Source organism: Eupeodes corollae, chromosome 2 (assembly GCF_945859685.1).
Source record: "Eupeodes corollae chromosome 2, idEupCoro1.1, whole genome shotgun sequence".
In the NCBI taxonomy this organism is placed as follows: Eukaryota; Metazoa; Arthropoda; class Insecta; order Diptera; family Syrphidae; genus Eupeodes; species Eupeodes corollae.
The window spans coordinates 1,205,170-1,220,193 of record NC_079148.1 but is presented as its reverse complement, the minus strand read 5'-3'; positions in this window follow the sequence as shown (position 1 = coordinate 1,220,193).

Genomic DNA, 15,024 nt, shown 5'->3' with positions numbered 1-15,024 from the left:
CCAACACTCTTTATCATTTTTTTTAATGATATCCTGTCTGCAACTTCTAATCAAATACATTGTTTCGCTGACGACAGTACTCTTAAATTTTCATTTATGTTTTCAGATTCACATCCCTCTACTTCAAATGTGGAACTGCAACGACAAAATATGATAAGCTCATTAAATTCAGACCTAAACAGCATTGTACAATGGGGAATAAGAAACTGCGTGGAATTTAATGCTGTCTTGTATCGTTAAAGAGAAATATACCCCCTTGCCATTATCCATAAATGGCACTTGCATCGAGGAGACTGAACATCTCGATATTCTCGGTATGTGTATTACCAACCACCTTTTGTATAACGATCATATACGCAATGTCGCCAAAAATGCCGCAAGATGTTTGGGTTTTATATTCTAATTAAGTTTATCTCCCCTCTGATCTGGCTGTTATCTACAAGATAACAAGATGGGTTGATGCTCCATCAAATTACTTAAGCCTCTTGGACAGTATTAAACGTAGAGGATTTAGATTGATTGCTGGTATTAACATCATAAGATCATTTACGTCGATTGAACATCGTCGAAATGTTTCTTGTCTCACCCTCTTTTACCGTTATTTTATTGGTTTATGCTCTAGAGAAATAACCAGTTGCATTCCTCCGTATAAACAGTTCAATCTTAAACTCGCGCTTCTGGGAATGCTCATCAATATATCCTCGAGCCCAACTTCGGTCGTACTGTCAAGAACAGAGATTCGATCTTCAGCCGTACTATGCGAATGTGGAATGCCTTGCTACACTCTGTCTTTCCAAGCCATTGCAATATTCAGGAATTCGAAACCAATGTGCACCGACAACTCCTTTCAACCCCTCTCTCTCTTGCCTAGTGCCCACACTGTGTCTACATAATAAGGGTTATCCCTTTGAGTGTTTGCTTATTATACAAAAAAAGAATTCAAAGACTCTTAAAGAATTTTTAGTGTTTCCAAAAAAAAAATACAATTTTGAAATAACTTACAAGAAATATTCAAGTCTTCTCTTCAAACTTACAGAATCTCAAAGTCCTTAAATCCTGTGTGCCCCGAAATACGAATTCAAGAACTCAAAATCCCGAAAGACTTAAATCACAAAAATTTAAAGTCTCAATCATCCGAAGACTTAAAATCTTTAGAGGCTAACACTATTCAAAATTTTAAGAGGCAAATTTCTTTAATTGAATTTTACTAGAAGAAAGAAAACAACGTAACTAATACTTTTTATGACAAAATTAGAATTTCAATTCTAGGATTAAAGTTCAAAACTCTTTACTCTCAAAAACTCTAATACTCTGCATGATTTCATCGCATGCCATATATGTGTCAAACGGTAGCACCAGAAAGGTTGGTAGCGGTAGTTAGCACTTAACTTCCTCAAACTTTTAAGATGGTAATAATTAATTAATTGCCGTCAATTTGTCGTGAAAGAAAAATTACATCGCGTTTCGTTTTTTTGTTAAAATCGATCTGTAAATAATTGCTGTTAATTTGTCGTGAAATAGTTGTCAAAGAGAGAGGAGTTGTTGAACCCCTTTTAGTTTCATAACACAGAATTTCTTAAAATAGATTTGTTTTAATAGTGAATATGTATTAACCTATTCTAACGGTTAACGGTCTTGGAGACCAGTAAGAGTTATCATCGAATTGCACCATTAAAACCAATCATTGAATTTAATTTGACAGGCAGGTTTTAGCGATTGCTGAACAATTCTATCATTGAACAAAAGTCCGTATTGATAATCAAGTCGAACATTTTCCATTTTATCAATAGTTGGGATTTCGAATGAAAATAAAATACTGAAGAATATCAATTCAAAAATGTTTCCGGCTTGATTTCAATGATAGCTTCTCAAAAACTGAAGATTAATAATTTGATGTAAACGTAAACCCGCTGAATAGCAAATGTTTTGAAATAAAAATTGTTTTTACATTTCTTTTAGTGTTGAAAGTTGAGTTCTCAAAGTTTAATGGAACGAATATTTGTCTTGGTTGAATATCAAATTTAAAGGTATTGAGTTTAGTTGTTTTAAAGCATCAACCTTAATATCCATTTAAAAGGACCTTAAAAAATGACTTTAAAGTAATTACAAACAAAATTTATCGAACTCCATTACTTTACTTTTACTACAGCATCAGCATAAGCAAAGCACGTGCTAAACGCTTCGGTAAGACAACTTTTGGTGCTTACTGTGCGTGGCAAAATTAGCAAAAACTTTCATTAACAGCCCGGTGGCAGGCCATGGTATGGAATGGATGGCGTCGCATGGCATAGCGCCGGCATCATCGGCATCAAGATGAGACTTTGAAAGGATAACATCACGATGTGTGTGATGCTGTGCACCATTCCCAACCCCATCCCCATCAGCTATACCATCAGGTTCTCGGCACATCACACTCACATGAAATTGAGTGACTTAATTCATCTGGTAAAATGTCTGCGGTAATTTCAACTAACAATTTGGTACACCGAAAAACTTTGTACCCTTTTTCCCAGGCACTTCTTAATACCCAATAAAAAAAAATAAGGACGAGTACTCGAATATGTACACAAAAGGGGATGTATTGAAAATCAACACCCCTCATAAAGTAATAGGGAGGCAAATGGTGTAAGAGTGAGACTTTTGTCACACTTATGGGAAACAAGACGCGCAAGCCAATTCGTCGTCAAAGATTTCGCTGCTTTTTCGCCATGTACAGTCCTTAGTCCTTGTCGTATTACTGTGCGAAGAGTTGAGCTGGGCAATTATTTCGAAGTAATAGACCAAGGCCCTCGGGACTTTACCTCAATCATTATTATTTTTGGCTAAACAGTTTTGTTTTTTACTCAGCAAAATTGGATTTCATTATGGGAAGGCAACGGCATGCACAGAGTTGGTATGGAGAGCATGGAGAACGGACGCAAAAGTTTTGCCCTATAAATCAAAAAACTTGCAGACGCAGGGTGGTGATGTGCAATTCTCCCTCACTTCGTTTTGCTCCGCTCTCCGAATGAGTTTTTCTGCCTCCTGGGATTGTTCCTGGGACTGATGTTGGAAAACAACCATATCGACCGTCTTATGCGTCCTCATCTTCATGGTCCTGGTTTTAGTTCTGGTCCATGGTCGGTGTTGTTTCCGAGGGTGGCATCATCGCCGCATTGGTCTTATGTACGATTGAAGTCCTGGGGAGAGAAAGATGAAACTTTCTAAGCGATGCAAATACGAAAACGGAATGTGTTTAGGTTGTTTAAGGCTGCCGGCGGCGTTCTGTAAATGCGGTCGCTCGTCAAGAAATAGAAGATTTTTTAATTCTTCACTGCTGATGGAAATGGTTTTGTTTCTTATTTATATTTTATTTGTTGTTCTGTTCTCTAGTTTTGGTTTCAGTTGTCATGATGTTGAAGGAGCAACTATCAGGCGAGGGAACGTCAAGGCGAGCGTCAGAATTGCGTTATTTGGTTGGAACTCTGGGAAGTTGCTTCTTGTTTCTTGTTCCTTGTGTCAGAAATGTTGTTGCTGTTTGGGTTTCTGTTTCTGGTTGTGATTGCAGTGAGTTTTTGGAAAATACTATGCCATGTTTAATAGTTTCTAATGCCAGAAAAGTCATAAGCAGTACACGCAGTTTTTGAGTTGAATTTAATAAACTATGATGAGTTTTGTGTAATTGGTGTGTATACGATTTTATGTACTTACATATACATATACTTAAAGAAAGAGAAGGATTTTGTGGAAAATATGTATACGTTTTAGTTAAATTGTTTTAAACCCTTGGAGAAAATATTTAAAAGCATTTTGCACATCCAGAAGTATTTAACAGAGTTTTAACTGAAAATGCTTTGTATTTTCGTTTTACAGTTTTTATTTTTTTTTTTTCTTAGAAACAGGGAATAGTTTTATGGAAATTTTTTATTTTTGTTAAATAGAAATTATTTTATCTAAACGGAATTTTCAAATTTAATTTTCCAGCTTTTTTGTAATGAGAGGCAGCAACAATTCTTAATTTCAGTTCCAAAATGTTCACTTTAAATAATTTAAAAATAATTGATGTGGGCCAGGAATGTTAGCAACGAAACATTTTTATGTTTTCGAGAATTCTTCTAAATAATCAAACAAACTTTTTATTAAATTAATTTTTTTTCTATCCCACTTGAATTTAACTTTTGAGACTTAATTAGCGAGTCCGCGTTACAAGGACTAGATGCTGGGGTCTCTTATCGCGCTTCGTATAGCGAATATGCAAAATACATGCCTTCGAAAACCAATTTTTGGAAAGGGAGAGGGAAATTTGGGAAAATCGAAAATTGATTGTTTGAAAGAAATTTTGTGTTAATTTTTAAGGAATCACTTTTTTAGTGGAAGATTACAAAATTCTTGATAAAAATCTTGAAGATTACAGCAAAAAACTATGTGAATATGTGAGTTGTAAAATACGTTTTAAAACTTCGAAAATTTGAAAGAGATTTAAAATCATTGAGATAAAAAACGTTTTGAGTGAAATATTAAGCATGGTTCAACAAGGACCTCATCATCAACAGTGTGTTCTCCGGTATTGCACAAAATATAAACAAATCTGGATGGGATACATAAACGGACAATTTCAGTAACAATTACTAGAGAATTTTTGAAGGTTGTGTTTCATTATTAAAATTACTAGAACTGTCTTTATTCAAATTTGTTGAAAGTGTGACTGACAAAAAAGAAGCTCCCAACTTTTGACGAAATTTTTGAGCTAGCTTGATATGTCAGGAACTTTTCGAGAAGTCCCGCTACCAAATTTTGTTTGAAAGTTCTAAATTGGTTGAAAAGATACAAACCATTAATCTTCGATTATTAGTATTCGTTTTTTCTTGGTTTGAGCTTTTGCTGCCCACAAAAATATTCAGCACGGTTCATCCTCTGGCTTTCTCATCTTCAATCCACACATAACGTTAAAAGAACTCATCCCAAAAACATGCAATACCGTGAACCTAACTTATCGAAATAAATGGTTGTTGCATTCGATCAGCTCGTTCAAATACACAAACCATTTCTTTTGATATATTATTTTCCCAGTATTTTATATTTTTATTATAATAAAATGTTAAGTTTTTGTAGCAAATTACAAACGTATATTCAATAAAAATATAATTTGAATGTAACACAAACATCTCTGCTTTTAATATCTTATTTAATTGAAATTGGTTAACTAAACATTTATATGATGATTGTTGAAATTGGTTTTAAGGTTAATTGGCATCAAACAGCCCTCAGTGTTAGCGATACTTGTTTGTTTTAATGTGAAACAATGAATTCCTTAAAGGCATACTATTCTTTTGTCACTAAGAATTCATATATGCTTAAGATTTTACTAAGTAATTAAATTAAGTACGCAAAATTAAACACAAAACAAATATTCCACGTACGCCACAGTACCCTAGATTGCATTTTTGTCATCCTAGTCTTATTATAATTACTACGGTTGCATTTTTCATCCAAATAAGTTGCACTTGAGGGCACAGAAAAACCTGGGCAGGAATGCGTCTCTTCTGTAAAGTAAATATCAAGAAATTTAAAATTTGTCCAACTTGTATTACATTAGTGCATGTGTCCAATTTTCTGTGTGACTTCTCATATACACTGCCTAATACTTTTCACCAACTTGATCCCCTTGCCAACCTCCTTTCTTGTGTAAGTATTTCATATTTTCTCTTGAAAAATAATTATTACTTAGATGGAAATGTTGATGTATTTCTCATGTTTGCCATCAGAACAGAATGTTCTGTCCTTAACAACTCAAAGCACTTAAAAGATATTAATTTCAGAGAAAGTTCATACAATCCCAATCCTAATTCCAATCCCGCAATCCAAAGCGAGCATAAAGAAATGAAAGATAAAAGGCTAGGTGTCATATAATATGCATTGCGTTTCATGCAGATATTTTCGTGTAAACGCCTACACCGCATACTACCAACAATAATAATTGTTTGGCATTATGAAAACGGTCTTCTGTCTTAAGCTCCCAGAAGGATAATAAAGTGTAACAAAGCAGCCCACCTACACCCCTACATAACATTATAAATATATCTTGCTGAATAACAAAATACCTAATTTGCCATTTCTGGTTGGAATTGGTATGACACTCATAAGTTTATTACCACGCACCCCAAAACGGACTCATCATCTACAACACGACTCGACTATGTTCGAAGTGGGAAAACATTAGTTGCCATTACCATTTGCCATCTACCATTTGCCATTTACCATACGAATGCTTCCATCAGTTGGAATGACATTATTGATGGAATGTAATTGCCTATTCGTTGCCATGTGTGGACGTCGTCATCGTCATAGTCATCGTCGTCTTTGGTCCTGAGTCCTTAGAAATATGTAGACAAAACGATAACTGTGTGAAAGCACCTACTCTTCAACAGATCATACAAAAGTTCCTTTGGCAATGAATTGCTAATTCCCAATCATGATACCGAAAACTACCAACTACGAATACGAACAAGGCAAGGATACACGGAATACGAGATACGAACTATAGGAGCTCTAAGGATACAAGTCAAAGCATGTGTGTGTGTGGCTTCTTCTTTTCATATGAAATAAGGGCAATTATTTGCTCTTCACTTTCATTTTAAATCCTTCCGGTTTCATTGCTGCCACAAAACGGATCTTGATAGGCTTTTTCTTGTTTTTCTTTCTGTTTCTTTCTTTATTCTTTTTTTGTTCAATACTTTTGGATGACACACCAACCAACACTTCATAGGTCACTCCAACAAAAGGGTCACTAAACAGGAATTCGTAACAAAAGCGTCTTTAAAAGAAAAGTCTTTCTTCTTGTGTTTGGAAAGTCTACCGGAAACCCCATAATCAGTAATGGCCGAGAATAATGACGTTCTTTGAGGTATAGTTCAGTTACTTAATGCATCATGTCACAAGAATTGTATACAACACGATACTAATTAGATTGATGTTACAGTGGGCGGTTGATACGTGCCTAATCAGAGTCGCATTTGCTTAAAGGAACGATAACAAGGCCCTGATATTCCATGCTCAAAAATGTTGGAATAGTCAAAGTTATATATTCTGAGAAGTTATTGCAGTACTCGTAAATTTTATTTTAAAAGTAATTTTTTAAGCCTTAATATAAACAAATACAGGGGTTTTCAACACAGACGCTTTAAAATTAGAGAACGTCGCACAGTGGGTTCCCTTCATACTAAGCAGTGCTCAAAATTCAGTATCCTATTTTAAATCATCACTACTGTTAAATATTGATACTCATTGCTATAGCAATGAAATTTTGTAAATAATATGTTAAAATAAAAAAGTATTCACAACAATTTTTAAAGTTATTGGGTATTTTATTTTTAAGACATGAATGGTTCTTCAATTAACATTTCAATGACTTCAGGGTGAAAAATTTTCCGGTTGATCACTGGCATTGCGCCTGTATAAGTTATAAGGGAATCAGAAGAGATAATTAAAAACATCCGTCATAATATCCTTTCGTGATGTTTTCCTGCTTAATTGTTCCCGATATACTTTGAAATCTTTGTTCCTAGCCTCCTGATTGGAAGTAGAGCATGGGTTTTTATTTCACTTCCATGGATAAGGATTTTATGAACACTTGTGCTCATGTATACTAGGGAGGGATATAGTTACGGTGACCATCCGTTCATTAGTATAATTATTTGAAGAAAATGTTCATTATGAATTATTGTGTCTCGAAAAACATAAAAATGTTCATTATTTTAGAAATTGCTCATAATTTGTTCGTTGTGTTATGACATTTTTCTTTAAGAAAAGCCTAACCATGAAAACCATTAAATGATTGATAAAAACGTACCCTTATTTATCCTTAGTCACAAAAGCTTAACTTTGACCATTTGATTAAAAGAACTGAAAAAAAAATGATTTTTAACCGAACCTCTTCGTTCGAAGATTTTGTTTTTGATTTTTCGCCGATGGGGTTCGCTTAATAAGCTTTTATTTTGAGTTGTATTAATTGGATCATCGAGATAAATCTATTGGAACTTTGGACAAATTACGGAGCACCATTTTTCTTATTAAATATCTAAATTATTTTTATTCTTCTTTATTTAATAAAAAAAATCTTTATTTCTTAAAATACTACAATAATTAATATTAATACAAAGGATAGCACTGCCCTGCTCCGCTGATGATCACCAACTGCCCACTTGGCTGTCGTACTGTTTCTTCGGAGCATAATAATGCTGATCATCACTTTTGGGTGGCAATATGATTTGGAGATTAAGAACAATGAAATTGCTGATGCTGCGATGTGTATTGATTTCCTTCTGTCTTAACTTCTATATGATTTCAAGCAGTTAAACACCTGAGAAAAAAAATCAGAAAAATCGCTAATTTTAAACAAAACCTAGTCCTCTCCCACCTTCATCTATAAAAAAGTATCAAACTTTTGTATTCGATACCACGGCACAAAAACCTATAAGCCCACGTACTTAGCTTATCGGCTATACCTCGATTACCCACAATTTATGTCGATGCTTTTACTATAAGTTTACTTAGTCTCTAACTCAAACCACTTTACTTTAAAAACGCGCACCATGCTCTCACTTCTCTCTTCGGATTTATAATAAAGAGAGTTTGGTCTTTCAGTCTGTATCATTATATTTAAAAGTTCTCTGCGCAAATAAGAAAAAAACCATTCTAAAAATTTTATTGTTTCGGAGTAAAAGCCTTTTTCGTTGATGTTCTTTATATACATAAAAACACTTTTAATAATAAAAAAAATATAATTTGTAATCTACATACCTTCATCAACAATCGACATATATTTTATTTTTTTTAAACTTAAGAATTTAACTTTTAAAAATAAAAACTTCAACCACTAGATCAAGACACTGCATATGTGAATCAAAAACAATTAAAAAGTGTCGACTTTGAAGTACCGTAACTTGGCCGCCAGACCAAGAGAGAAGGTAATTCTTACGTATGACCTGTGTTACACCGTTAATATTGATCTGGAACTTTTATTCTATTTTTATTCCCAAAAATTAAAAACTGTATTTTGAGCACTGTTTTATATGGAGAGGACCCACTGTGCGTCGTTGTGGCGAACTTTGCGAAAAGATCTTGGCCCACAAACTTACAAGTTTAAATTGACGCAAGAACTGAAGCCGATTGACCTTCAGAAGCGTTGTATGTTGGTAAATTGGGCTGACAATGACTTGTAAATGATTCGGATTTTTATCGAAAGATCAGCTTCAGCGAAGAGGCTCATTTCTGGCTAAATGGCTTTGTCAATAAACAAAATATGCGGCATTGGTCAGGCAGCAATCCACGCGTACTACATTAGTAATCATTGCATCCCGAAAGTATTACGGTTTGGTGTGGTTTATGAGTCGGCGCGGTGTAATTTTGCCGTTCTTCTTCCGTGATGATCAAGACCAGCACTTTAGTTTGAATGGGGATCGCTACCGGTTAATGACAACCAAATATTTTTCCACACAGCGAATGTCACAATAAATTTATTGGAAACCAAGTCGTGTGATTTGACGCCGTAAGATTATTTCCTGTAGGGCTACGACAAGCCTCTGGCCTATGCCAACAAGCCAGCGACAAGTGATGAACTTCGAGAGAATATTGAACCAGAAATTGCAGCAGTATCGGCCGATTTAGGCTTGAAAACCGTCAAAATTTGGGTTCAGCTTCTGGACTTCTGCAAGCGTCCTCGTGGAAGCCATACATAATGGCATCGAATTTTAACAGAAATAAAGAATTTCATTGATATTCAAAACTTTTTTTGTTTTATTTAAAAAAAAACCTTTGTAGCGCTCTTGTTGAAAAACCTGATATAAAACTTAACAATTTATAAAATTCGTTTGCTAAGCATAAAAAAGTTTATTTAGCATACTTTTGGGAGACATATTTGAATTTTCCAGCATCCATGTTTCATTGAGGATGCTCCTTAATGTTCCAAAACTAATGCCCCTAATTAAAAGAACGTTTTTGAACAACAATCCGATGGATTTTTCGAAATGGATAGCGGTTTCTTGTTTGTTTCCTTCTTCGGTAGAGACAATCCTTCCAAGATACTAGAAAATCTTTACTTTCTCTGTGAGATATTGTACAATCTTTATCAGAGAAGGTTCTGAGGTTAGCTTCATTTTTTCAGTAATGACATTGAACTCTATTATTTTTGCTTCTCTTGTTTTTATTTTGTTTTGTGTCAAGCCTTCTCGTATTACATACCTGACCTGATTACCAATATAAACAGACTATTCTCTGTTCTGAATCTAAAGCCTAAAATCTTCTGACAACCTACCTCCGTTTAAGACGTGATAAATGAACCAATCATGAGTCAATAAGACAGCCAGAAAAATGTTTGGTATGCAGTTATTTAGTACTTCTAAGTATAAGTTTTATATTTGAATTTCGTTGAAAAGTTTTTGAAATATCGCACTTAAAAAAAATTAAACTTAAAGACTTCTTATCAACAAAGACATCCCTTATCATCAAATATAATGTAGGCAATATATGTAAAAGCTTGGTCAGAAAATGTATGTATTTAAATTCATTTATTAGTTCCTGAGAACATTTTAAAACAACATAATGGTTCTTAGGTGTTGTGTTCTTGGACAAGTAAGCAAGTTAAGAAAAAAATATTGGAGAAAATTAAATCAAAATCTATCGTCCCGTTTTTGAGAACATTCGACTTTTCGATTTCTTACCAACAAATTATTTATTTTTAAATGTGCTTAAATCTATAATTTTCAAGTTCTACCTCAATTGTTGCAATCTGAAGGGTTATGCAAGGACAGACAGACAAACGTAAGGAATTGCCAGGCCCACTTTTTTCGATTTCTCTACCATCGTTATTTTATATTTGATAAAAAACTTTACTCCAAAATTTTGCATGAAACTGTGCTTGCCAAATATGTACTGAAATTATGATGCAAGAAAAGGGTATAATTTTGCATGTCCATCTTCCTGCTGTTCAATTCATGCGGCGACTATTTTCTGGTCTTTTGAACCTTGCTCATAGCTTGAGAAGCATTGCAAAAGAGACTCCAATTGATAGTCCTCAACCTCAACCTTCTTTGTTCGACTTTCACGCTTCTTGTAGAGCGTAATTTGGAATCAACATTATTTTTGAAGCCTTGACCAGAAAGGACTTCCCAGGACTTCCCGCATATGCTCTTTTTCTGGCACAAAATTGTACACGATTACCCAATTAAAAATGGACTATTTGTTCTGATATGAAATTGCTGACAATATGCACTGATTAATTTTGAAAGACGTCAAACTCATGATATCTCATGTACGCTCACTTGGACCATCTATGAACCTAAAACTGCACTCAATAAAAGGGTTATGTTACCCTTAACATTCTTAAGGTTTCAACAAAGTGCGAGTAGGAAAATTGACAGGGACATTGGTCCAAAATTTTTGAATTACCTTTAAATTAGGTGGCACAACAGTCCGTGGAGAACCAGGGATTAGTGACTTACAACTCTCAACCATTCCTGTGTGCGAGTAATTGCAGGGATGGAGGGGACCTATAGTTTATATGCTGAAACTGAACGGCTAATTTGAGAAAGCACTTTTTATTGACAAGAATTACACTTGGAGAATTTGTCAATTCCTCGTAAGAGGCAGTAACCGTGAGTTAAAACTTTAGGTGGCACAGGCAGGGTTCGAACCCAAGTCCTCTCACATGACAGTCCAACGCACTAACCATCATGTCACGGGTACTACATTTTAAATTACTAACAAGAACATGTAATTGGGTAATTCCAGATTCATCATGTGCTGTTGAAAAAGGATTATCTAAACTTGATAATACGTCCAAAATTGAGCTGAAGGGTAAAAAATTGTCATCTCTGTGAAGAGTGAGTATAACCGTCGAATTGTTTGAGGAGGGGTAATGCCACTTACTAGTTCGACAGAATTATTCAAGGCTATAAATATCGTGTTTTTAGCTTGCGTCTCTAATGGCTTAAACACGCATCCGGCTTTTAACAAGCTTCTTACGGACTTTACGATGTTATGTGTCATAAAGCATTACTTAAGAATCTGAAACGATTAATGTAGCCTAGTGGGTCTAAAAGTAAGTTACTCAAAGTTTTAGGTAACATAATAAATAGATTGCCTCATAGGGGTCTATACATTTCATTTACATAACATTTGTCAAAGTCGGCGCCAACAAAAGCGTAGTTGATGTGCGGTTGAAAAAAGAATCTCTTACTTGATGGTGTACGCCCAATTGAGTTCAAGGGTGAACTAACGACGAGCATTTCTTGGAGTGCGAGTATTACAGTTTGAGGGAGCGAAATACCACATTCATGATGTGTGATTTGAAAAAGAATCTTTTTATTTGATAGTATACGCTTAAATTGAGTTCAAGAGTAAACTTATGATGGGCATATCCAGAAGCTTGAGTAATACGGTTTGAAGGAAAGAATGCTACTGTCTAATTTGAAAGAAAGATTTAAGGTACCATATCTGGTAAATTTGATCTTTTTCTCTGCAGAAAAAAAGATGAACTCTAGTTTCCCGAATTCTTTTAATTTTAAACAACTTCGTGACCCCAATAAGGATCTTAACAAGTTCGTTTAGTGTTAAATTTCTCTTGATAAACTTATTCAAGTTAAGTCCGTGTATATTAAATTTGATAAAACATACCACATTCATGATGTGCGGTTGGAAAAAAAATCTCTTTAATCTAGAGTATACGTTTAAATTAAGTTCAAGACTATACTTACGATGGGCATCATTATGTATTACGCTTTGAATGAGGCAGTGCCACTGGCTGAATTTGTCTGTCGCTCAAGGTGCTGTGTTCTCTACTCTGTCCATTTATATGCTGAGTAGTGTAAATGTAAAGTTACACATGTGTTAAATCTGATTATGCACGTCTCGAATTTCTCTGCAAAAGACAGATTTAACACCAATTTTCAAAATTCTTTAAATTTCAAGCAACTGGGTGACCGCAATTCAGATCTTAACAAGTTTGTTATATGCACAACTTTTCTTGACAAAACCTTTTTCAAATACTCAGACAAGTATGTGCCACTAAGCTTTAAATTTTTAATTTGTCTTCATACCAACTAAGAAAAAGATCTCATTGAGCTATTAAAACAAACAAAAAGCAGAACTACGAATTATTCATCTCGCACTTAATGGAGTCCTTTATTAAACCATCAGACATCATTTGCTGAATATTAAATGGGCCAAGAATTATTACAGATGCGACCTAGTTATTTACTGACTGTGCCTGTCCTTCTGTCTTACTGTCCACTTTTTGCAGAGTCTGCTGTCTGGTCATTTAAGAAGTAGTTTCCATTGCTCAATGTTCACTTTATGTTCTTTGTTCCAGCTCCTCCAATTTTCTATACCATCACATTCTTTTATCCTTTTATTATCCTTGATATATTTTAATTCTTTATTTTTCCATTCATATTATTTTTGTTGTTGTTGTTGTGGCCATCGTTTTCTTTTGCTTTTTTGTTATTTAATTTTAATTTACAATGGATTTAGTTGAAATAACAAAATTGAAAGGGTAAAAGTTGTGCTCTGTGATGTTGATGTGTCAGAGCTCAGAGTTCAGAGCAGAGGGCGAGATGCGGTGCGGCGCAGAGTAGCGCACGGCCAAGGAGCCAAGACGCGCTCTGTCCTTTATCTACTTTCTGATTCATTGGATCAGTTCACCTTAATTGGAACGGTCCAATTAGGAGAATGCCTGTAGATCCTTTGTATTCCTTTCCGACGACATACAAGAGGATTCAAGATATATACTACATAGAATGGGACTCAGGGTGTGGGAGTCTGTTGTCTGATGAGTACTATGCTGGGTGTAGGAATAGGATGGATAAAGATGACTGAACCAGATAATGGGCTATTTTTTCCTGCAGTGATCCCATTTTAGTCCTTATTCAGGCCGTGTTGTTGTCGTTGTCGTACTCATCGCCGTGGCAGTCGTCCGTTGCTCGGAGAAGTGGTGCTGTCATCTGCCATGGGCGGTGGTGAAGTATTTATTGGCAATTTCTTGCAGATTGTCGTCGTACTACCTTCGTGCTCTATCGGCTTCTCTTCTGCGTCTATCTACACGACATTCAACCCGATATGGAAGCAGATAGGCGGCCGAGCTCGCCACTCAGACTTCATTCAGCACAGCACAGCTAAAGCCAAGCAGCATCACAAGGAATTCATAGCTGGATGTTGTGCTATTCCTGGATTCTGGATGAGTAAGTATAACGAGGGTGTTTTTGTGTGGCGCTGCAGAAATAATTTCAAACAATTTTCGTGTGCAACATCAACAGGAGCAGCAACAGCAACAGCAGCGGTTGAAGATGACATTGATTTCTTCCATTAGACTTCCGGCTCAACTCGACTCGACTCTTTCGTTCTGGTTCTGGTTGTGGATTCTGATTTTGACTTCGACTGTGACTATGACTCCGATTCTGAGTGAGCACCAGAAGAAAAACAAGAACAAGTTTACATCCATCAATCAGGAATGGCAGGCAACTTTCTGCACCATGTGGGGGCGGCGTGCGTGCCTTAAGTACGTTAGCCCCGAGCCCCTGATGGATTTTTGTTTTCCTTTTTCATTATTCAAGAACATTTTACTTTCTGTTCTCGTTTATATGTTTTATTTGTCTTGTGTTCTTCTGTTCTTGTGTTCTTGTGTTCTTATGTTCCTGCGTACTATACGTAACGTTTCTGGAAGGAGTTAACATACGAAAGCATCAGGGTGGGGGCTCCGGTGGAGTGGTGGCTTGTGGTGCGGTGCGTTGCGCTTCCGATGTGATGTATGATTGTTTGCTTGACTATGCCTTGGGGACCTCCAAGAGATGAGCATAGCTTAAGGGAAATGGAATCAAAAAGTTATACAGGGCCAACGAAAGTACATGTTCCTACATTTGTATCTAAAACACATACAGAAATGTATATTTTTTGGTATACAGCTGATTTGCAAGTGTGGAAGCGTTTTAATTCTACTCCAGAGGCAGAGAACTGGGTTGGAGTTCTCCTTCCAATTCTCCAAACCCCACCCCC